Here is a 23,974-nt window from a genome sequence, read left to right as displayed (position 1 = left end):
AAGATATATAAGTGCTACTTAAATGAAAATTTTAATGCTTAAAACTAAATAAAATTTAAAATATCCTTAGGCATTTTCTCTGTCACAATAAATCTTTAAAAATATATTAGAGGAAATTAAAGATAACAAGATAAATTAACTTATTGAACAATATCATTAACATGTGAAAGTATATTTATAAGAAAATAGATCTCTTTTCGCAGCAATTTTAGTGAATAAAATCAAAATATTTGAAATAAATTATAACAAAAATCCAATTATAAATGTTCTTTCAGCTCGAAACTAGCTTAATTACCATTTCGCAAAAAAAAATTGATGTGCTAAATCTTAAAAATACGAGATGGATTGGTTAAATTTTATCATGAAGAATATAGAGAGTATTAGGGCTTAAATCGAATTGTGGCATGTTTTTAAACTAAAAAAATTTAAGAAAGCATCAGTCGAATGGGTTAGAAAAAAATTATAGAAGGCCGCTGGTAATAAGATGACTAAATATCATATATATTTTTCCAGTAGAAAACACACCTATTTATGCACAATGAAACTCAATATAAAATCTGTTTTTTATATAAATTCTAAAATGTTTTTATTTATGGGTTGATTTTTGGATTGTAATTTTGAATCTTTCCTGTAGATTAGCGTGAATAGTCTTCCGTAAGCAAATCACATTTATACTTGCGCCCATGATCTCTTCTCTATATATATCTTTTTTTAAAACCGGTTAGGCTAAAGATTTTCTTCAATTCTTTCGTTTGAATATTGGTTCGGTTTGAATTGAAACTAATGTTCTTTCAGATAAAACTTAAAATAATGGCATGGAAAATTTTTATGGTTGTTAATATGCTTTTTTAAGAATAAGAAAAACCTTCTTTTTTAAATTAAAGATAAATGTTGAATTTCATGTCAAATTTAATAAATTTTACTTCAATAAATAAATTACCAATGTATTTAGTTGTTTCAAAACAAAAATACACACATGCTTACGATTTATGCATTTTTTATTCGGCTAATCTATTATATTGAGAATCAAGATTTAGAAAAATAATTTACAAGGAATAAACTTTAAATTATAAAATTCTAACTAGGGGAAATTTTTCCAGCCTGGATCAATATAATAGCTGCATAGCCTAATGAAATTTTAAATAAATACTCCAAAACAAATTTCCCATTCTAATTCTTACTAGTTAAAGTATATTTCAGTAGTAAAACAGGTCTAACATTAGATATAAATATAAATATATAAAATATGATTTATTTATTTAAAACAGTTTTTGATTTCGAAAAAATACAAAATAAAACTTCCATAGACATTCTTAGTTTAAATTGTTTATCAGGTTTTTTTTTCATTTTAGTAAATTGAAAAAACATTTTTTATTAATTTATCATAATAAACAACTTGAAAATTTAAAATCTGACAGAATCATCTGTAAATATTATTTTTGACATACTATATAACATTTTTATATTTATTATATCGAAAACAGATAACTAAACAAATTTACCAACATATAAAAAATAGTAATCTTTATCAGATATTTACGTATAAATATAATAATAATAAATTCACAATTTTAAAAAATTTAAGCTTATTTAAATATGTAATTAAGTCTTTATTTCCGCGAAAATTCATTGAGGTTTACTTATCTCGTCAGATGTATCTTTTATAGGGAAAAGATGAGCATAATCTTCTTGCGATAAAGAAATAAATATATTTCTGCATTTAAGCAAAACATAGTTTATATTATTCACCTGACATTCAATTATTTTCTTTTTCGAATTTTCCAATAAATAGATTATATTTAATAGCTCTTCATTATTTTTTAAATATAAATTTGATTTTAAGCAACAATTAAAGTAGGTTATTAATACTGTTATGAATTCTTTAAAAAGCCCTTCTTTTCCTTTTATATTATAATTATCGGCTCTATTGGATTCTTCCTCATTTAAATTCCGAAAAATATCGGATATAAAACTATAAAATTCGCCGTTTTGATATGAAATAAAGGTTTTAAATTTATCATACACAACCTCGCGAACCATTATTGACTTGTTTTTTGTTAAAAACATTTTGGTTTGAAATATGAAGGTTAATCGGATCTCCAATGATTGTGGAAACACAAATTGGTTGTGCATTAATGAATCCATCTTGCTTAAATTCGTAGATAGTTTCATATTATTATTCACTTCGGTATGCTCATATATCAAATTTTCAAGATATTTATTATATATCACCTCATTCCATATGGGTTTTGTTCCTTTAATAAATAAAATTCTAAAAGAATATTTAAGCCTAAAGAAATGTTCATGGCTCTCCCCGATAATATTATGAGGGAACTTGAAATTTTCTTCATTCAATATAATTTTTAAAATCAATACTAAATACTCAAAGATAATTCTTTCGTAAAGAGTCTGATAATTTTGCTGGTTTTCTTTCATAAAAATATAAGCTATCTTATTATGTTCATCATAAGCTAAAAATTCAGGAAAAAATCTAGAAAGCTTGTTGTGGTTTTTTATCGCTAGTAAAAGATCATTAATTGTAAAAAAATCATCTTCTCGGAACACGCAAATGTGATTAAAAAATTGAAATTTTTTGGGATCAAATGTCATTTTTAGAACTTTAGAAGTTATATTTATTAGCCCACAAATATGTAATTTATGCGAAACTACGGCTGATTCATATTTTTTAACATAAAGACCTGATACTGCGAGTGAAAATCTTTTTACGACGTTTCTTAATACATTTTTGGCATTTACATCATTCATCTCATGAAAAACAAGGCTGTTTATTCTTTCCAGAGAAAGTAATGTAAAATGTTGTTTCTGAATATAATGAATGCCCAGTTTCTCAATAAACTTCGTCTTGTTCGTACGATTTAGAGGCATTCCTTCGGGGTCCTTCGTAAAAGATGATTTCGAATCGGAAAATGGGTGCGATTCTTCAATTCCGATATCTTTTGCATCTGATGAAATAGAGATACATTTAAAGATTTGTTTCTCTTTATTGTTATTTTTAAATGATGGCAGGTCATTGTTTATTAGTATAGGGGTGGATATCAACACCATACGCATATTCTGATCAGTATATACATGCGATCGTTCTATATCTTGATATATTGTTCGATTTTTTTGATTATTGTTTTTTACGGTGCTTGTAGAAGCTAGCATTAAATCACCCGTATTGAAATTTCTTTTTCTACTTAGTCTTTTAGGGTTTAAAGTAGTTTCAGATTCTTCTAAGGATGCACCCGCTTTACAAAATGCAATAAAGATTATTTTCTGAAAAAACCAGCTCATTTGGGGGATCAAAAATAATGTCAAATCATAAAAATTTTAGGGCACCTATTATCAACGATAATTTTTTCATGAAATGAGTACTCAAAATTATTTTAAACCATTTCATGTTAAATACATTCAAATTTGTATAATTTTTAATAAATCAAACAAGTTTAGATCAATATTTCCATTTCTACTGTATTTCGGTATTTCTCGAGATATGCGCTTAAGCAGAAACCACTTATAATTAATCCATAGTCATGATGAAGCAAATAAATATAAATTACTATATGTTTGCATATTTTGATATATACGTTATTTTTTACAAATATAGTTTTATACTAACAAAAGTTTGATTTTATTCAATGTATCTATCTTCCTTATCTGGACACAATCTCCCGCATGATTTCTCCCTTTTATCTACTTCATGTTTTATTGTAAAGATCAATGAATAATATTGGAAAAGAATGCCCATTTAAATAATAATAAAAAATAAATAAACATATATTTAAAAAAATATATGAACAGTCATATGCATCTAAATACGTGTTCCACGTGGATACTCTTCTTTCCAATATTCTTAGGTTATTCGTGTATAATGACTTTTTGCTCTAATTTTATGATTATATATCATTTAAATCGATTCTTTACTTAACGAACTTTATGTGTTATATATAATTAACTTTTATAAAACAGTTTAAATTAGGCAATTTTTGACGTATCTATCCTTCAATTATTGGAAATGTTGTTTACGATTCAAAATTACATATATTCATCGATTTGTAAAAAATTGCTGCCCACCTTTGTAACTTATATGTATTGTGGGTTCAAGAATGTGATGCACCAATCTTTATAAGCTTCAAGTGTATTCCTCGCCTTAATTTAACCGAACTTATGATTGTTGCGAAAGAGCCCACAAAAAAACATGTGTTGCAGCAAATAAAGAAGAAAAGAAAAAATTGTCAAAAATAAGTGGTGGAAAAACCATGTGAAAAATTTACTACGAAACCTTTCAAAAAATGAAGTGAAAAAGCGACGAAATTTTAAACCGCTTTAAACATTTGGATGTAAAAAAAATCTAAAATACAAATCTATTTATCAATAAATGTACGAGAATTGGTTAATCGATAGATAGGAAAGTTTGAATTTCAAAAAAGCCACGATTTCGTAAAGTAAACAAAAAAAATCTTAGAAAGTCTGAAATACGTTGCAAATTATGATACAGGCAATGGTAAACCGAATAAATTTGATAGAAATTGACAAAATTTATAAAAAATCTAACTGATTTATGAAGAGCTCTGCCAAAAATGGAATATGCTTTAAAAAAATTAGATTGAATTAAAAGAAAAAAAAACACTAAAAATGCTAGAAGTAAGCCCGTATCCTGATTTCATTGCAACTTAAGAAAAATGTGTTTATGCTAAAGCATATATAAAAACCATGAAAAATGATGAGAAGAACTTTAAAATTATAGAACGGATATCTGATAGATAAAAAAAATTAATGCGATATAAGAATTGGAAATATACAGATCGAATACTTTCATAAAGATTCTGTTACAAAGTGTAAACAATCAATAATAATTAAATGTAAAAAGTTTTACTGTTATTTCTAACAATATGGAACGATTCAAACTGAAGTTTAAAAAAATTAGAATTATAATATTTGTAAAAAACTCGTTAAAATCAAAGTAAAAACATTCAATATTTCGAGTACATACGAGTTTTTAGAAAATAAAAGTCAAAGATGGGTTTTTTTACCAATCTAGAAGATCGAAAATTTTAACATATATGTCTAATTGTAAAGAATTAATATTAGATGAAATAAATAGCTTTTTATGCTAGAGTGTCTTGTTTTACTCATTTATTTACAATTATATCACCGATTTTTCTTAAGAGGTATGATGAAGAATAATTTGTTTTGCACAGAAACTAGATACCTATTCATAAAGAATGTTTGATAGATGAGTAGTTAGTATATGTCTATAATATATATGGATAACATTTATTAATTTACGACTATTGCAATACAGCAATCGGATGTAGAAATACGCAAACAATCTTCATTAAATCAACATAGCACTATAGGATTGATATAAGGAGAAAAAAATAAAGTGCTAAAAAAATTACGATATATACTATGTGCTGCATAGATTGATTAAAGTCAATTGTCTGATTTATATATGCCTGATAATTACATAAGGTGTTTAAAGGACTTAATCCCTAGTATAATTTATAAGGTCAAATACACGGTGTTTAGTAAAAAAGCCTATTTTTAGAGTATGACAACAAATAAATTTAAATAAACGTATGAAGATTGGAATAGTACAGGACGACGGTTTATCATCACCACAATTTGTTTCACGTATAGATCGATCGATGGGTGATATCGACGAAAAAACATAACTTAAGTTATTATTATTTTAGAAAAAGCTCTACCTAAATATTGATGTCCAAGGCTTTCCTCTGAAGACTGCGAAAAATTAAGAATGATGACAGAAGAAACCAAAACTCATTCGATTGCTAGGATTACAAACGGATAAATTTAAAAACACAAAAATTGATATCGGATTTCCAACTCTTATTGAAGATAAAGATGTGTATAAATACCTTGTAATCTCAAAATGGTAAATATACAAAAAGAACTAAAAGTTTGAGCGTAATTATTTGCAGAAATTATAATCTATAAAAAACTTATCTTAACGCAAAATTCATCCAAATACTACAACCCGAATGAGATTCTCGCCGGTAAGCTACTGTATAGATGTTCTTAAACTAGGACAGAAGAACTTCATGAATATATTAAACAAAAGAAATTTGTTTTAGTAGAATCTGTTCATCTACAGTCAAATAACAAAGAAAGTTTATATTTAGATGATAAAGATATAGAATGAGGACTTTCTAATATATAATTTAGATTGGAAATGCTGTTATTTCAGATAAATGCGATATTGACCACTGATATATAATTATTACAAAAATGAGCAGAAATGTATGAAATAATATATAAAAATAAAGCACATTTTTGCGTATAAGAGAATACTGTATCACCGAGCCGATCCTAGATAAGATGTACATTTAATAGATTTGAGCAGAAAGTAAAAATTTTTAATATTTTAAAATAAAACATAGAGATTTGCCAATATATTTTTTAGCATTGACAGAAAATTAAAAATTGAAATAGCTGGATCATCATTATACATAAACATTAAGCACAAACCTAAGGTAAGATGTTGCGGTCTTTTGATAAAGGAGCAGAAATATTTTTTGTATGTGAAAATCGAACTACTAATGTTGAGGCGATGAATTTAAAACTGTAGATCACCTACCAAAAGTTTCCCATGACTGCAAACAAATTCAAATAGAAAGTGTTTTGATGCATGTACTTTATAAACATAAGAAAATTTATTTTTAAAGGATCAAATAAAATCAGAAGACACTCAGTTCAAGAAATAACAGAAATCAAATAACAGAGTCAAATAAAACCATAATGTAGACAGATGTTTAAATTTGTGAATGAAGAAAAGATATTATGTTTTTTCTATAATAAAAACATGATCATATTAATAGAAATAGGGATAACTAGAATTTAATGCCTGACCACTCTTCAAATTAATGTCTAAGAAGCTATAGTGAACTATAAAATTAACTCTTTCTGTCTATAAAGCAAAACATTTCAGTACCTTAGGCAATAAAATAGGATGGTGCGGTATATAAATACCATAAAGTCCAAAAAAATAAAGAGTTATGGATAACAGCTGATGCAGAAGCATACGAAAAAAAAATGAATTGAAATGATTGGCATTAAAATAAGAGATTCATTTAGAAAGTTTACAAGATGATAAGGCTCTAGAAGAATCAAGCAAGTCTGTTCTAAAGAGGATGCTATACTTTTGCTTGAATAACATTATTAATTAAAAATTAACCGAACACATTACAAAAAAATAATAATCTAGCTCTCTCTTCTTATTTTTAAAATAATTTCAATTAAACAGCATCTATATCAAATAAGTTAATTTAACAAATCTATTATTGTATATAAATTTTCGAAATTGTCTGGTTCTATTTTTTAAATATCATAAGCACCTAAATGAAAAATTATTTCTATAATTTCAACACCGCTTGATATATTCTAATATTTGCGCTTTTTGATTAACCAATACCTTTTCAACTAAATTATATATTTTGATTTGCAGATAATTTTTTCCGATGACGTTATTTTAGTCTCTAGCTATATTTAGTTTTTATCTGTATAAACTTTGTGCTGAATTTATAAATCTTAAATTTTTTTAAAGGCTTTATGATTATTTGATTAAAAATCATTGCAAATAATATAAACGAAAGTATGAATGTACATCTTTAGATACGATAGTATAATTAAACAAAAAGATTTTTGAAATTTAGATATTTGATATAATATTTTTGGTTAACCTGGTTTTATTGGTTATAAATATAATTTTTTCATTCAATCTCAATAGCGCCATCTGAAGGTAAATATCCAAGATAATGTAAAAAAAAATTGAGATTGTATTTTTTTCATAAATTTTTGTACTTACAGCTGAAATTTTTTTTCGTTCAATGCCAATTTGTACAATAATTTATGTCTTTCGTACTAATATGTTTCTAAAAATAAATTCTTATTTTTGAAATTTCAGCGTCGGAAATATTTTAAGATACAGTTTAAAACATCTTATTGTATTTAAACTTATAATCAGTCAAAAGTGGTTTTTTTTATTTGTTATATTTTTGATTTCACAATCTTAATATCAGATTTCGGCTTTTTATAAATCATAATTCATAAAACTTCTTATTGATAAAATAAACCTAAAAAAAATTCAGCACTATATATTATATTTTTATGACATTCAAAATAAGCCATTGCTATTACGACATATTTCTATAGTTTGTTTTTTTTTGCGCCAGGTATATTATATAATAATTTTTGTTCGCAATATTATTATAAAAACGGGATATAACACTATATCTTGCAGATATAAATATCTAAATTTTGCCCCGAATTTTTCGTTTATCTTGCCTGTCTGTTGTACGAGTGATTTCTGAAACCTTTTCTTCATAAAACTTGATGTTTTTTTATTTTTGATATGAATTTAGAAAATATTAAGTTAAAGCTTTATTATTTATTTTGGTCATTTTTACATGCAGCCGATGGTTTGCTCCGTTTAATATTGTTTTTGTTACTTTAAACCATATTATTTTTGAAAAAAACTTAAATTTGCAGCATAATAATTTTTGATCAATGAACTAGGGCTGCCGTTTGTTTTTAAATTTGCGGATATAATACCATTTTTACTAGCAACACATTTTTTAGATCTAAAATTAAATATTAGAATTAGAATGTGAATGTAATTATGATAAATAATTTATGCAATAATATATGAATCTGCCCGGAATCTTTTATATATAGATGAATAAAATCAGGTGTAGTTAGTGATATAATTTTTAATATAGTTGCAGCAATCAGCATAAAGAATATAAATTAATGAACTTACATATAATATACGTTTTTCAATAATTTTACTAATTGAATTTGAATTTAATCATATAGTCAAATTATTTAATTATTAATATATATAATTAATTGCTATGTGATCAGAAAGAAAGTTTTTTATTATTTTATTTTTTCAAAAAATAATAGTTGCGGCTTTTTAGACAACACAAAAATCCAGATAATCTTGATTTTAAATATAAAGATTACGGTATATGAAATCAATTCATGACAGTTTGCTATTTTAAGGCGTCAATTCAGCTTCTAATATTACAAATTACTATTTTTAATTTTTTGACGTAGCCGTAAACCCGAAATCATATACCTTTATGTATTGGGATGAATTGAATAAATTACTAACTTGGTTTATAATAATCAGTGTTTATAAATGGTTCATTCAAAAGAAAGTATATACAACAATTTTATTTTTTTGAATGTTTCTTATACATTTAAAAACTTTCTTAAAATAATGCTCATAAATTATACCATTTCAGCAATTTACAATTCTCTGTTTATAGAAAAACATTTATAAATAAAAATTTAAATGAAATTTAGGCTTTTAGTTGAAGTCAATTAAAAAATTGATTTTTTAAGTAATTCAAATTTAGTTTTTATATTTGGATCAAGTATATATTAGAAATCTTGAAAAGCTTTAGTTTGAAAATCTGAATGGGTTCTGCCATTCTTATTTGAAGGCTATAAACAAGCCCTAAAATAGAAAAAATTTAAAAGAATTTATTCGGACAAGATCTTCTTAATATTCTCATACAAGCCTTATTATTATTTCTAATGTATTATTTTACAATATCTACACACAATAAATATATCGAAAAAATGATACTTTATTGAGTATTTTGTAGGATCTATTCTATATAAAAAAGTTATATAAATTAATTTATAGTATATAGAGATTTAAATGATCGATAAATTTCAGTTGTATATAAAAAAATGATTTTTTATTGACGATTTCACTTTTATTCCCAAAAAGTCTACCAATATTTGCCACAAAAGAAGATATTGCAAATAATTTTTGCATAATTCGAGCTTTAAAATAAAAATTTTAAAATTTTTACTTATAACGGGTAACTAAGAAGGAAACTGATCTTTGATCAAATTCATAATCAAAGAAAGAATATGGATGAAAATTTAGGAATATATTAAATAAATTTTATGACGAATTGCAGTAGGTATTTAAGTATTAATGAATAAAAAGTTATAATATTACCTCATAAGTGAATAGAAACATATACCCTTATAAATACGTTTTCTCTTTTCATTCCAAAACAAAATACCTTTTTTCTATAGCCTTTTTTTCTTTTAAATTTCTTTGAATGTTGTAGAATTTTATGAATTCTTTTTTCTATTTATTATGTAATTAATCCGCAAAGTATATTTTATAAACATACGAAATAGAGACTATTAATGCTTAATTTGTTTTTTATAAATTACTTATAACACAACTTTCAATTACTCTCTTAACTTCACAATTATTTGTATTTTTTTTAATAAATCGGTAGTATTCCTTGATTTTTATCCAGCCAAAGTATTTCTACCCATGGTTTTATCTTCGATTTCAACTCCAAAATCGAATTTATTTTGGAAAATACACTGTACTTTTTATTTATGGTTTAGTTACCTTTTTATAAATTCCATCCATTTAGACGTAGTCTGTCTATTGGGAATATTGCACAACTCCTTGATACATCTTTCCACACCTTCCCCCAATCTATTTTCATCAACTGCTCTTCTTCTCTCAAATAAGATGAGTTCAACTGTATTGCAATGGTAAATACCAATATTAATTTTATATTAAATATCTAGAACCAGAGGAATAATGACTATATACGATATTTTAATAATTAACTACGGCTTTATATCAGTAAAAACGGACCCATCATTGCGACTATAGTGCAAAAAAAAATTTAAATTTATCATATTATAAATAAATTGGTTTCTAGAATATTCTGAAGATGTTATACTATCAATCTTAAAGTCGAGCTAACTTGATGCGTTAGCTATATACACTAAAAATATAAAGCCCACTAATTTTTCGATGCAAAAAATTCGAGGTTTTTTCTAAGGATTTTTATCATTTTATTTACGGGTTAGTTTACCCCAGCAATCTTTAATAGCTTTATAATGTAGCAAAATTTTAATGTATTTATAGAGCCGATCATGTTAATATTCTTTAAATACATTTTCTTTACAAACACCCCCTAAAAACTTCCCTTTTCAAGAATTACTAATTAACAGGGATTATAGATGATTTAACTTTATGTTAAATTTGATTTTTCACTTTTTTATTTGTTCAAGTAAAATCTAGTATTTCTGTGTGATGTATATTTAGCTAATAATGTCTTTGAACCCAACATCTTTATGGCCTTACTCAATGTGTCATCTCTTTCAAGACATTAATTCAAGTTTTTTTCACAAATCTATTGTCTGTGCCCGCTTCTGTTGGTATTCTTAATTCCTTATAATGCATATTTTTTAAAAAAGAATTTTGTATAAATTAATTTATGGGCTATAATTTGATTTTTAGCTTTTAAATTTGTTCAAGCACAACTTTGTATTGCACTATATAACATAATTGCTAGATTTATTTGAGACACATGAGATTTACAATCCTTTTCGATGGATTTACGTTCAATACTTATTAGTTCAATTGTTTTACTCAAATATATTGTTTGTACTTACGCTTCAGCTTCAGTTTACATTCCTAACTCAGGGATGCTAAATTATTATTTAATTCAAAAAATTGTTTGGTTTTAATATTGACAAGGGGACTAAAATAATAAAAAATTATCGTGCTGGATTTACAGTAATATCATAATCTAGAAAAACAAACAATTTAAGTGCCTTTTTCTTTTAAAAAGCCGAACATTTCGACATTCTGCAAAATTATTATCAAGGCTTTAAAATTTAAGATTAAAAAATTATTTTGAAGACCCTTCATAATCATGATAGTGTCACTTCTTTCAATAGATATAAAAGAAGAAAGAATCGAAAATAGCTATTACAACAAATCATCATTTCCATTTCTTGCAAGATCATCGATTACAGAAATTATAAATTTAGTAGCAATCAAGATCTCGAAAGGTATTCACGACAATGAATTTCATATTCTACCACACACATTTGATAAAAATAAGACATACACATTTTATTGTCTCCGAAGTGAAATTAACAAGAATTTGAAAATTGGAACCAATACCATAGATTTTAACAATGTTTCTAGAGATCCATCTGAATCACCCTGTGATATGGATTCCAATATCAAAAAAATTCTAAATGTAATGGTAGTCGATGATTTTTATCCACAAAACGTTGCTTATATGTTACTAAGAGACATTGTAAAGCAACAATTAAAGCATCAAATTCCAGAGTTCAAGAAAATCGCCAAAGAATTCGAAGACTATGAGTCAAAAGATTTGTTAAGCTCCGTAAATAAGCAACTAGATGAAACTACGGTTATATTGAAACAGACGCTCGAAGATGTTGTTTGTAGAGGTGAAAAATTGGAGGATTTAATTAGTAACGCAGAAAGCCTAAGCTCGCAGACAAAAACATTGTTTCAAATGTCAAAGAAACAAAACAGTTGCTTCGGTTGTAGCAGGTGATTGCATCGATATATTTTTAATCAGATTTATTTGTAATAATAAAATAATGCACCAAATATTTATTAAAAAAAGGCTCGATATTATTTTAATACATTCAGTATTTTTGATTTCTTCAAATTTTTTATGGGGAACATATTGTCAGCAAGCCGTTTGGCAACATAGTTATTGTTTTTCTTTTTCTTAGTCTCTTTTAAGCTTAAATTAAAATGTTTTATAAGCGAAAAGTTGTAGCTTTTAACAATTAAAAAAAATTAACAATCAATTTCGATTAATACAGAGCCATTTTGCTCATATTTTTTTCCCTATGACCAGAACCTTTTAACTGTAAAAGTTATAGTACTTCACGCTATACATCCCGTATCTTATGTTATAGAAAAAAAACTTTCTTGCACACCCCATTTAATTCATGATATTCTATCCACAGAATAAAAGCAGTTTTATAATTTTCCAATTTTTTTATAAAAAAACCTTTATCTATTTAATTTCGTATATCCTTGTTAATTCTTGGATTTCATTCTCATATTTATATTTTTAAAAAAATACACCAGATTAGATTGTATTTCTTTCGATATTTATTCCAATATTTAATGAACCACGAAAATTTGTAAAATAAATTTATTTTAGATAATCACTTTATTTTCTTATTGGTTGAATTTTTTGTGTTTTTATATGAATAATATTTCCATTCAAACAGAAAGGTCAACCAACTTGATGATTTTTCAAATATGGAGTATGAGAAATATAGGTTTCATTTTTTATAATTTTCAGTGGTTATAAAATTTATAATAGCTTTAATTCTTTGGTAAAAAAGCACAAGAGGAATAAGAAAAATAACAGAAACAGGGCCAGTCATGCCCACACCAATGATTTCAGTGCAAAAAATTGTTTAAATAATGTTTGTTAATTAGGTCTTAAAGAAACAGTTCGTATTAAATGAAGAATTGAACTTGAAAAAACTCAAATAAATATGTAAAAAAATGATTATAAAAAAAGCGATTTAAATGTTATTTAAACATTCTTTTTTGTTCGATTTTTTTGTATAACACAAGTTGAATAATATATGGGAGTTGCATCAAAAATTTCTATATTTTACTGATCTGAAGAAGTGATTAAGAAAATAAAGTAGGATATTTATGTGGGTTTGCATTAAAATGCATATATAATATAAACCTGGTATATAAATTATGATATAATGATTAGAATCACAATAGAGCAATTTCGAAATAAAGACGCCTTGCCGAGTAATTACACAGAATGCTACATAAGTTGATAAATGACTTCTTCCAAAACTAAAAGAGCCTTTACAAATAGTTCAATAGCTGAATGAAATAAATTGGATCAATTCATTCAAAATACAAACAAATAATTAAGCATTTTAAAACATATCTTTTAAAAATAGTGTAATTTATCTGAGGGCTAAATAGAAACAGATTTATATAAAACATAAATTTGGATGCATGATATCATTTAATTCTGTGTCTACTGTTTCTAATCAATCTGATCGATTTTATTCACGAAAGTAAATATGTGAGTATAAGAAATTTGATTGTTTTTGCATTAAAAAATGTTTGATTAAGCATTTTATTTTGTATTGTTTATAAATAGGTTTTTAATGATGCTTTGAAAAACACATAAGCCAATAATATTCTATGACTGTGGGGGAGACAGAAATTAGTTGTATTTTTTGAAAATAAGTTTTAGACGATGCTTTGAAACAACACATAACCCAATAATATACTATTAATGTGGAGGTGGTGAAAATTAGTTTTATTTTATGCAAATAAGTTATTTAATCAGAAACTTGGAGAATTTAATTTTTGCGTAAAAATGTAAGTGCATTTCTAAAGTATTTTTTTTCTCTAAGACTTAACCAATATCTTTATCCAGTTTGTTAGACTTATCGAGAGAATATAAACTTGCGATGATAAAAGAAAATGCGTAGTACTATTTGCTTTAGGTTGTGCAATTTGTTTCATACATGCAAGTGTTTCGGGCAGTTACATACTTGAGTATAGGATATAAAATAATCACGGTTTTATAATATTTTATAATTAAAGAAATTAATTATACGGGAAAAAACATTTTATAGATTATCGCATAAAAAATAGTGCTGTTGTGGAAAAAGAAAATTAACTATTTGTAAAATTACAGTTATCTGCAATTATATCCAGCTTGTGTAGTATGTAAATATTGTTTCTTTGGCATTCATAATCCTATTTTTTCAGGTTATATTTTGTTTTAGTGTTTTTTTAAATATTTGGTCATTTGTGGGTTTAAACTTTAAAATTTATAATGTATTTAATGTTTGATTTTTTTTAACAAATAAATATAAAAATATTTATAAATCTGTGAAAAATTTAGATTTATTCGTTTTAATAACATAATAAAGACATGTGATTATGATTGTAAAAACATTAAAATCCCTCTAGAAATATTTTAGTAAAATTAAATGTTAAATGAGTCAAAGTGTATAAAACCTAATTAAAATTTACGAATATGCAATGTAGAATGTAAAGTAATATAATTTAAATTCGAGGCATTGAATATTAAGTTCGTATGTTGATAGAGCTGTTTATTTCCAATCACTCAGCCACAATTTTAGGTATTAGATTTATATTAATTGATAATTTACTTATATTGCACAATTTAGAGTATTTGAAACACTAATATGCGGTTTAGTTCATTATATAAACTAAATTTATCGTTAATAATTAAATTTATTCATTCGAAAAAAATATACAGAGTTGTATATATTGGGATAAGCTTAAAACATCATACTAGGTTTTTTGTGATTATTACAACAATAAAAAGATAATACATGAGTCATAATGTTTTTTCATAAAATACTAAACATAGGAACGATCACAGATGCTAGTCATCTTTAATATTAATTCGAAACTACAAACTTTAGAAAAATATTAAAAATAAACTATTTTCAAACGAATAAAAAACATGAAAGCCGATACATTTTCCTTTAAAACGAATAATTTTTTTATTTTTAATAGCTAAATAATATCGCCCTTATTTTTAAATCAAAAAATTGAACATTAAAATATTATCGAAATGTTTCTTAAAATAAATGTTAACGATATAAACATAGGTAATTTTTACATATTATATATTCCGAAAAATAGTTATCTTTTTTTACTTCAAATCAATTGGCGTTTTGTAATTGTTATGTTTTGGTAATATACTTATCAAGATTCTTGATTAAGTATTCGATATTCTTAAAATTTTGATTTAATATCCATTTTTTATTGTAACTTTTTTCGAAGACTTTTTTATATACAGAAGAATCCTTTCTTATTTAAGGGCTGATAAATGGTATAATAAGTCAAAAAAATTGTATAAATTCATCAATTTTTTAAAAGAAGATATATAAACTGTAATAAAGTAAAAATTTTTATCAATAAAATATTTATAATTTATGTCAGAAATTTTAATATGAATATATCTAAATTATAATTATTTTTATTTAAAGATATAGATTTATACATAAATATAGTGCTGTGCTTGTTTAAATAGATTTTTTTGCCCTAAGACATAAAAATTTGAGATATTGTGATCTAACCGAATATGTTATGATTTTTATGTCTTTGAAGATTGATTTTAGCATCAAAAAGGCCTTTTTCATCGAATTTTCATTTTTTTTTACGGAATCACCCACAAATTTTCCAACTTATCAAAAAAGAGAGTACTATAAATTTCGATTTAAGAAAAAGCAAGTTGGAATTACTAAATAGCAAGAAATTAATTTTTAAACTGGTAAATCTTTATATTGGATATTTTTCAAGATTTCGCTAGTATAAAATTATTCTGGCCATTTGATGATTCCCTGGCAAAAAAAAGTTATAATACATTATCAAACACATAAATATATTATAAGTTTAACAATATAAAATATATTCCACCTTTTCCAGTGTTTTTAAATAAAAAAAACAATCTCTAGCTTCTTATAGACGTACTTTTTACTCACTGCTTTATAAAAAATTTAGTGCTAAAAAACATAATTGGTTAACTTTTTTTATATTCGATTTAATAAATTTTGTTGAAATAGAATAATCACATGCGATATTTAGAAAGAAGTGATTTAATTGACCATAATTAATTTCAAATCTCAAAAAGATAAATTGATGTTATCATAATTTTTTAAAAAACCAAATAGATTCACATATATATTTTGATGCCAATCTTATATTCTTAAAATTAGTTGCTGAACTTCAACTATATTTAATTTAACCCATTTATAGTTATTTTGAGGTTTTATGTGTGTATTTAAGTTAATAATAAGATAAACTTTAATCTAAAAAAACAAAAAGTATGAATAAAAAAAAATTATGTTATTGACAACTTTAAAAGGGACGATAATCATGATAATATAGACGGAAAAGAGTAATTTTTTGTATTAAAGAATTTTAAATCCTCAAATGATGAAAATCGAGATAACACTTCTGCTGAAATCTAGAAAAATTTTGTTTTGTGCAAAAAAATAATTTTATATAATTAATATATAACATGATGTGTTTTACTTAGGTCTAAAAGTAAAAAATAAAATTACTGGTAACATGTTCTTAAATACTTTCACGAATTTTTGTATCAATTTAAAAATGAAGCTTTTAATAAATTTGCACCTAAATTGTGGTGTGTATTGGGTTATAAATATGCGAGTAAACTTTTTTTACACCTAAAACCACTAGCAATGTAAATTTATCGATTTAATTTATCTTAAATCCAAAAAAATTTAAAATCGAATCAAAATTCTTATTTATGGGTTAATTTTTGATTTTTATTTAATTTTCACAAGCAAATGGTGTGATACAATATTTGGTGCAAAATTTATCAATACTTTTCACTATCTCTTCCTCTTCTATATCCTATCATTACGCCTTCTTTGCTCAATGCTTATCAGTTCAAGGTCCTTCACAATCCTTTGAATTGCACATATGCCTCGACTTCGTTGGATAACCAACGTTTTTTTAAATAAAAATCAAAATAAATATATGTAATTTTTTAAGATCGAGATAAATACTAGGGCTGTTTAATGAATCCAATACTTTTTACAGAGAAAATACTCAAATTATAAAAAAAACCATCTTTAATCTGTATTTTTTTCAGGCGTTAATTATAAATATATTTATTTAATGCTTACAAATCGGCAAATAATATCTTCATTTGGCATGATATCAATACTTTAAGTATTTTCTAAGTGGAAGATATGTATTTTCCCCAAAATATGACCCTATTGTATACTCGATGTTGTTTTCTATCTATATTTGGCGGTTAAAATTTTATTGCTATTTATCTTAAATTTTTTGCATAAATATTATACAAATCAAATTATTAAAAACTTATTTATCCCTCAATTGCAAGACTTCATTTTTTCCATAAAAACCTCGCAAAACTGGTAGCTGCTGTAGAAATATTTGCCTATGATAGTAAGTCCTTTGAAATTCTTGAAACTTTTCCTAATGAAGAGGATTTTTTTACCCTATAAAATTCGAACGACTTTACCGAATTCTGTGCAAGATTTATAAAAAATTAATATATTATCTATATAAATTTTGTGAGATAAAATATTAATCTACACACAAAGCCGATATAAAACATTTTATTGATAACTTAATGCTTTTAATCCTAATAAAACCAAAAAAATAGCACAATGCCAGAATTGGATCTTTTTTTAGATTTTATATAATGTTCAGCATGTTGCCACTTTCCATCTCTGAATTCATAAATTACAATGCATTTTTTTATTGCTAAAATTTATATTATGTTAAAAATTTAATGGGTAGAACCAAAACAAAATCCTAAAAAACGAATATATTTATATTTTATAAATTATGGTTGTGAAAGAATTATGAAATTCAAGTAAAACTGATAAAATATATTCAGGTTTTATATTGTGATTGAAATGTAATAATCTCTTAGATGCATTAAACAGTGTAATTCTCGAATTATTTTTTTAGAAAAAAATATTTTAAAGTTTAAATAAAAGGTGATTGTTTTATAAAATTCATTTAATTAAATTATTATTACACTTTATGCCACAAGAAAACCAAAAAAGTTTAAATTTTAAAAGTAAAAAAAAACAATGAAAATGATATGATGATGTAGTTCTTGTCTATATACTTACCCATGAACATAGTTCTTATTAATATTATTATACCCAAAACAAAAAAATAATTGTAAAATGAATTGAATTTCTATTGCACCTGATCGGGATTATAGTTCATAATATTAGATGTACGACTTTTAATCAGAATTCAAAAAAACTTCACAACTAAAAATTATTTCTGCAAAATGCAGAAAATTTTCTTCTACCGAAATATATATTTTTTGGTTCTGATACCCTTCTCTTATATATATTAAGTTCATTCTTCTCGTTTTTGATAGTTTTCAAAAGCATATTTTATGTATAAAATTTTAAATTGATATTGTTAATCGTTTATTTGTAAATATTATATTTAGGAATAAGCTTACTAAGCACATATCCTCTAATTTCAGATATATTTTACCATATTGAGTTTTAATGCGCAATATATAGGGGTCTATTTTTTCTATCATATCCAAGAAATTTTAGATATTCAATATTTGATTTTTTTTTCGTAGCAAGTTTGTTAAGAACCTTTTTACAGTAGTCTTTTAGGCAGCAAATTAATTTTTTTTCATCTAACAAAAGTAAACCATATAAATCTTTAATTATCAATATAAAAGAGCGATTTTATTATATAATGTTACTTCTATATTTTATTTTCTATAGGATATTCACTTTGTTCAAATATAACTTTAGTTCTTTCTATAAAACATTGTTAATCAATAATTTCTTCATTCTCATCATATTTATAATTTTACACAATCTATCTTCTTATTTATAGACTTATTTATTCATAATTATCATTAATACACGCATCGATTGCCAGCTTAAAGTGAAGCTTTGGTAATTTTTTTAATGATAGTTTAATAATTTGTCTTAAGAAGATTTATATACATGTTTAAATGAATTACTGTGACATTATGAGCTATAAATTATAAATGGATATCTTGGATACAGGAAAGAAACAAATTATGGCTTTCATGGTTAGAAATATCCAAATTTATGTTTATTTTTCATAAAAAAAACCTTGTATTGATAGGGGATATTGCTTTATGATATTGTTATATAAAAGAAGTAAATTTTTAATTTGAAATTGTTTAATATTAAATCAACTATTGTGCATTTTACGTAAAATTTATGCTAATATTACACCTACAATTATATTCATTGGCTAATTATTAATAAAATGGCCAGAAATTCCTTGAAAAAGAAATGCTGTCCCTAAAATTCTTAAATACAACAGAACAGATTTCTAGAAAGAATACCAAGCTAATGCTATCGGTATATTATCAACAAAAATCATTTTCCGCTCTAGCTTTATTCCTTACACAGAAAAAATCGCAACACATTACAATCAAAAACCAGGATTGTCCCGATAAACACAATTTTATGTTAAAACCACGTGTCTATATGTTAATATATTCCGTAAATATTAAAAAATACTGTTTATAATTTTAAAGTCTTTATTTAAGCATCAATACGATAAAACTTATTGATTATGATCTTTAGAAAACGTCTTAAACCTCTTTTTACCTCTAGAGATAAATTTTAGATTAAATGCGATTATATACATCAATTAGTGGTCTTTTACGATATTTTGCGCTATTAAATAAATAAGTAAAATAATGATGGGACAAATCATAGAAGAAAAGTAAAAAAAGGGTATTGCGATATCTATCACAAATTTTTACATCGAAACTGTGTATTTTTTGCTGTAGATCCATAAAATTGGTTATTTAGAGTATATGCTCTTATTTTCATGCGTGTAGGATATAGAAAAAAAGATAATTTTTAATTATAATCTATTTGAAATTAATAACAGCAATTTTTTGTTACTTTAAAGATTTTTTATTTTTATTTACGTATTATGTTTTAATCTGCGGTCTATAAAATCTTAAACTGGCTTTAAATCTCGGTTCTGTAAGGTTAAGTTATTTCTTTGAGCATCCAACTTAACTTTTGATTTATATGACAGATTTTTTCCCCTTTAATATAAGCTGATTATTGATCATATTTACCAAATAATTCAATACGCCAATTTCAACCAACACTAACGACGATAAACAGCTCTATTATTACATTTTAAAATAATCTAAAAGGTTTTCAAACAAAAATTTAGATAAAGGATAGTAATAATGCAGCCTAATCGGCCAAATAATCAGCTTCATCTTGTAAGGTTTTATTTTCTTTAAATTTAATATTTCAAAATATAAGTCCTTCATACGTATATAATAATTGTATAGTGTGGTTTTATGGTTTAAAAATAATTAGAATTTGATTCTAGTTTATTTTTGTCAGCAATATTATAGATTTTTATAAAAAAATTCTTTGTGTTTTGTATTTTCGATGTAAATAAACCTTTCTTCTCAAAAAAAGAGCCATTTTTCTATAATATCCATTGAAGTAATATTGTTTTTTAAAAATATTTATGAATATAGTCATAATTTTCTAACCATGTTAAAATATTTATTTTATTAGATTTTTAAACTAAAAATTATTTTTTATTGTTTTACATAAACACCATAGATCATCATAAAGTATTATAAAAATATAAAGAGTTCGGAGTTTTTAAGGATTTACTCATCATCTAATTCATAATATAAAGCTTTGTTGGTGCTATTTACATCATATTAGAAAGAAAAAATGTTTCAAATAAACGTGGATGTGCAAATTTTAGTGTAAAGATCGAAATGTATTTTTAAAAAATTAAATTGTTCATGTGTAAGTCAATATTAAAAAAAATTATACCCTTTAGATCTAAGTAGATGCAAGAAGATCTTGAAGTTAATATCTTACGCATAATAAATTGCAATAAGAAGTCAAAATTTATGATATAATTTCCAATGAAAACAATATTCTATAAGTATGTTTGATTGTTGTATTTTACCTTAATTTTTATAAATGGGGCAACAAATTTTTATTCAAAACACTCTAACACCTTAATTGAAATCTATATTGCATCTATCTCATATTTTCATTATTTTTAAAATAATTTGTATTTTAATTATAAACACAATTAAAAAGCGTAAAGAGAGCAAAAATATTTAGTTGGTTATCTATTAATATATCCAGGGAACTAAGGACTCAGGTGAGTTTTCTCTGCTGATTTATTTCCTATGACAATTGTTATTTCTGCCGAGTAAGACTAGATTGAACAATATTTATAAGAACTAAGCATTAATGAAACTTAATTATTAGATAAAACTAAAGAGCAAAATTTTTAGTTTCAATATTGATTACCAAGAATTTATCTGTTTTCTATTTGGTTTTTTTATGCTAAGCTATCTTGTTGGTTATATTAGTTTTCGAAAATTAAAACACCATGTATTTTGTCCGTCTTTTCTTCACATCAGAAGGTATAGCCCAGAAACGGCTTGATATATGATTTAAAGTGTACATAATCTAATCAAAACATGAATTCCAAAAAAACCAAAGTTTAGTGCTTTAGGTGAGAAGATCTTAAAAAGGAATTTTTTTAATTAAAAAGAAATGCACTTGATATATATAATAAAGCGTGTTTTTTAAAAAAATAAAAACTGCTAAATAAGTATTGTTCTATGGAGTAAGGATATTTTGGTCTTTTAATTAGTGAATTCGATAATGCAGATCAATACGAAAAAACCAACAGATATCGAAAATGTAACTTGCGGCAACAAGATGCTTAAAATTCATGAAATATTTATAAACATAATGTTTATATTAATATGGTGTATATCCAATTTTAGAAAATAAAACACGACGAGAAATTTTTCACAATTTAAATATGCCGAATAAAATTTAAAATAAAAAAAAATAGTTACGGATGTTTTGTAACATTCAAAAAAAAATGTAGAAATAAAAAATACAATTAAAAAACCATATTTAAATGATAAGATCGTAAAAAATACGTTCTTTTTGCTTCAAATTCCATTGATAGATTTTCAATCATTTCATAAATTTTCTATATTATATATAGTAAAAACCTTTCTTTAAGCGTAAGATAGTATGGAGCGATATTGAAAGAAAATATATCTTTTAGATCCGTGGGCATTTAAGAATAATGCAAATTTTATTAATAAGTATATCTTTTTATATCAAAGTCATGATGATTTACTAGCTAAATGTGACCTTTAATCAAATTAAAAATCAATATAAAGCGTATTAGAGGTTGGTATTTTTACTTTTTTAAAAACATTAATTGTGAAAAAAGAGGGTCTGTCATTTCGACCTATATATACACATATCACTTTATTGGATTCTACGTGATTATATGTTTTTATCCAAGTATATATAAAAAGCATTAGGTTAATTATAAAAAAAATTTATACTATTTGCACGAAAATAAACATACTAAATATAAATGCCTAGTTTTTCGGGTTTATTTATTATTTTTACAAAAAAACTATCTCGACTTTATATATCAGAATATATTAGATACTTTATCTTCAATGTTCTATAGCTATTTTAGTGTTTAAAAAGTAATGTATTGTAAAATAATTTTAAAAACTGAATCAATAAAATTTGATAAAATATATATTATAAGATTTTTTACTAATATTATTGATTTAATTCTATTTTGGGCATATAATACAATTTTATATCCCAAGAGAATTTATTAGACCTATGAATATCAATAAAAAAATCTGAAAACTGATTATTCCTTTATTAAAAAAAAAATACAGAAAAAATTAGATTATTGTACCAGTTTTATAGGTACAGCAAATAAATTTAGTAAGCGCATTCCAAATATTTACCCAATCTAGTGCTTTTATACCACACAGAAGTCCAAGATAAATTCAAAAAATATAAACGCTAAGAATTTATGTAAGTGATACTTAACTAAGCCTATAAAGTGTATTTCACTTTTTTTATTACAGCTAAACTTATCATTATGAGCATTATATTGGAGTTTTGACTTTAAAAAATTATATTTATGTGATAATCTAATGTATCCATGATTCTTCCGGGATAAATGATTTTAGATGAGTATTAATGCATGCTTCTTGTTTTATAAATTGAAGGGGAATTTTGTGCGGTAATCAATTTTTTTTTCTTCGAAATTCAAACCTCTAATTATTTTTTTATAAATTTGCCCTTAATAATACGTAAATTTTGTTTCTATGCAAATAAAAAATTTTTATTACTTTTTATACATATAATGTATTTAATGATATATCTTTATTACCCTTAATTTTAAATACCATTTTTTTATTTCGACCATTTATAGCTGGTAAATTGCAAATTTACTCTTCAAAAGAACAAATCATGCTCTTAAAAATAAAAATAAATCTTTTAAATAATTTAATTGAGGGTAGTTTTGATCACATGAATTATTTTTATTTTGTTGATATATAAGGCATATTATCCATGACAGGAATATAATTAATGACTTTGTACCATTTTATAAAATGAATAAGAAGTGATCCCTGTTTAGATAGTTACGCAATAGTTTTTTGGTTGTAATATTGTAGAATAGCAATTATTTAAGGATATTTAAATC

Source organism: Rhyacophila brunnea, unplaced genomic scaffold (assembly GCF_057557595.1).
Source record: "Rhyacophila brunnea isolate RB1 unplaced genomic scaffold, BYU_Rbru_1.0 scaffold_37, whole genome shotgun sequence".
Classification (NCBI taxonomy): domain Eukaryota; kingdom Metazoa; phylum Arthropoda; class Insecta; order Trichoptera; family Rhyacophilidae; genus Rhyacophila; species Rhyacophila brunnea.
Note: the sequence above shows the minus strand (reverse complement) of the source record.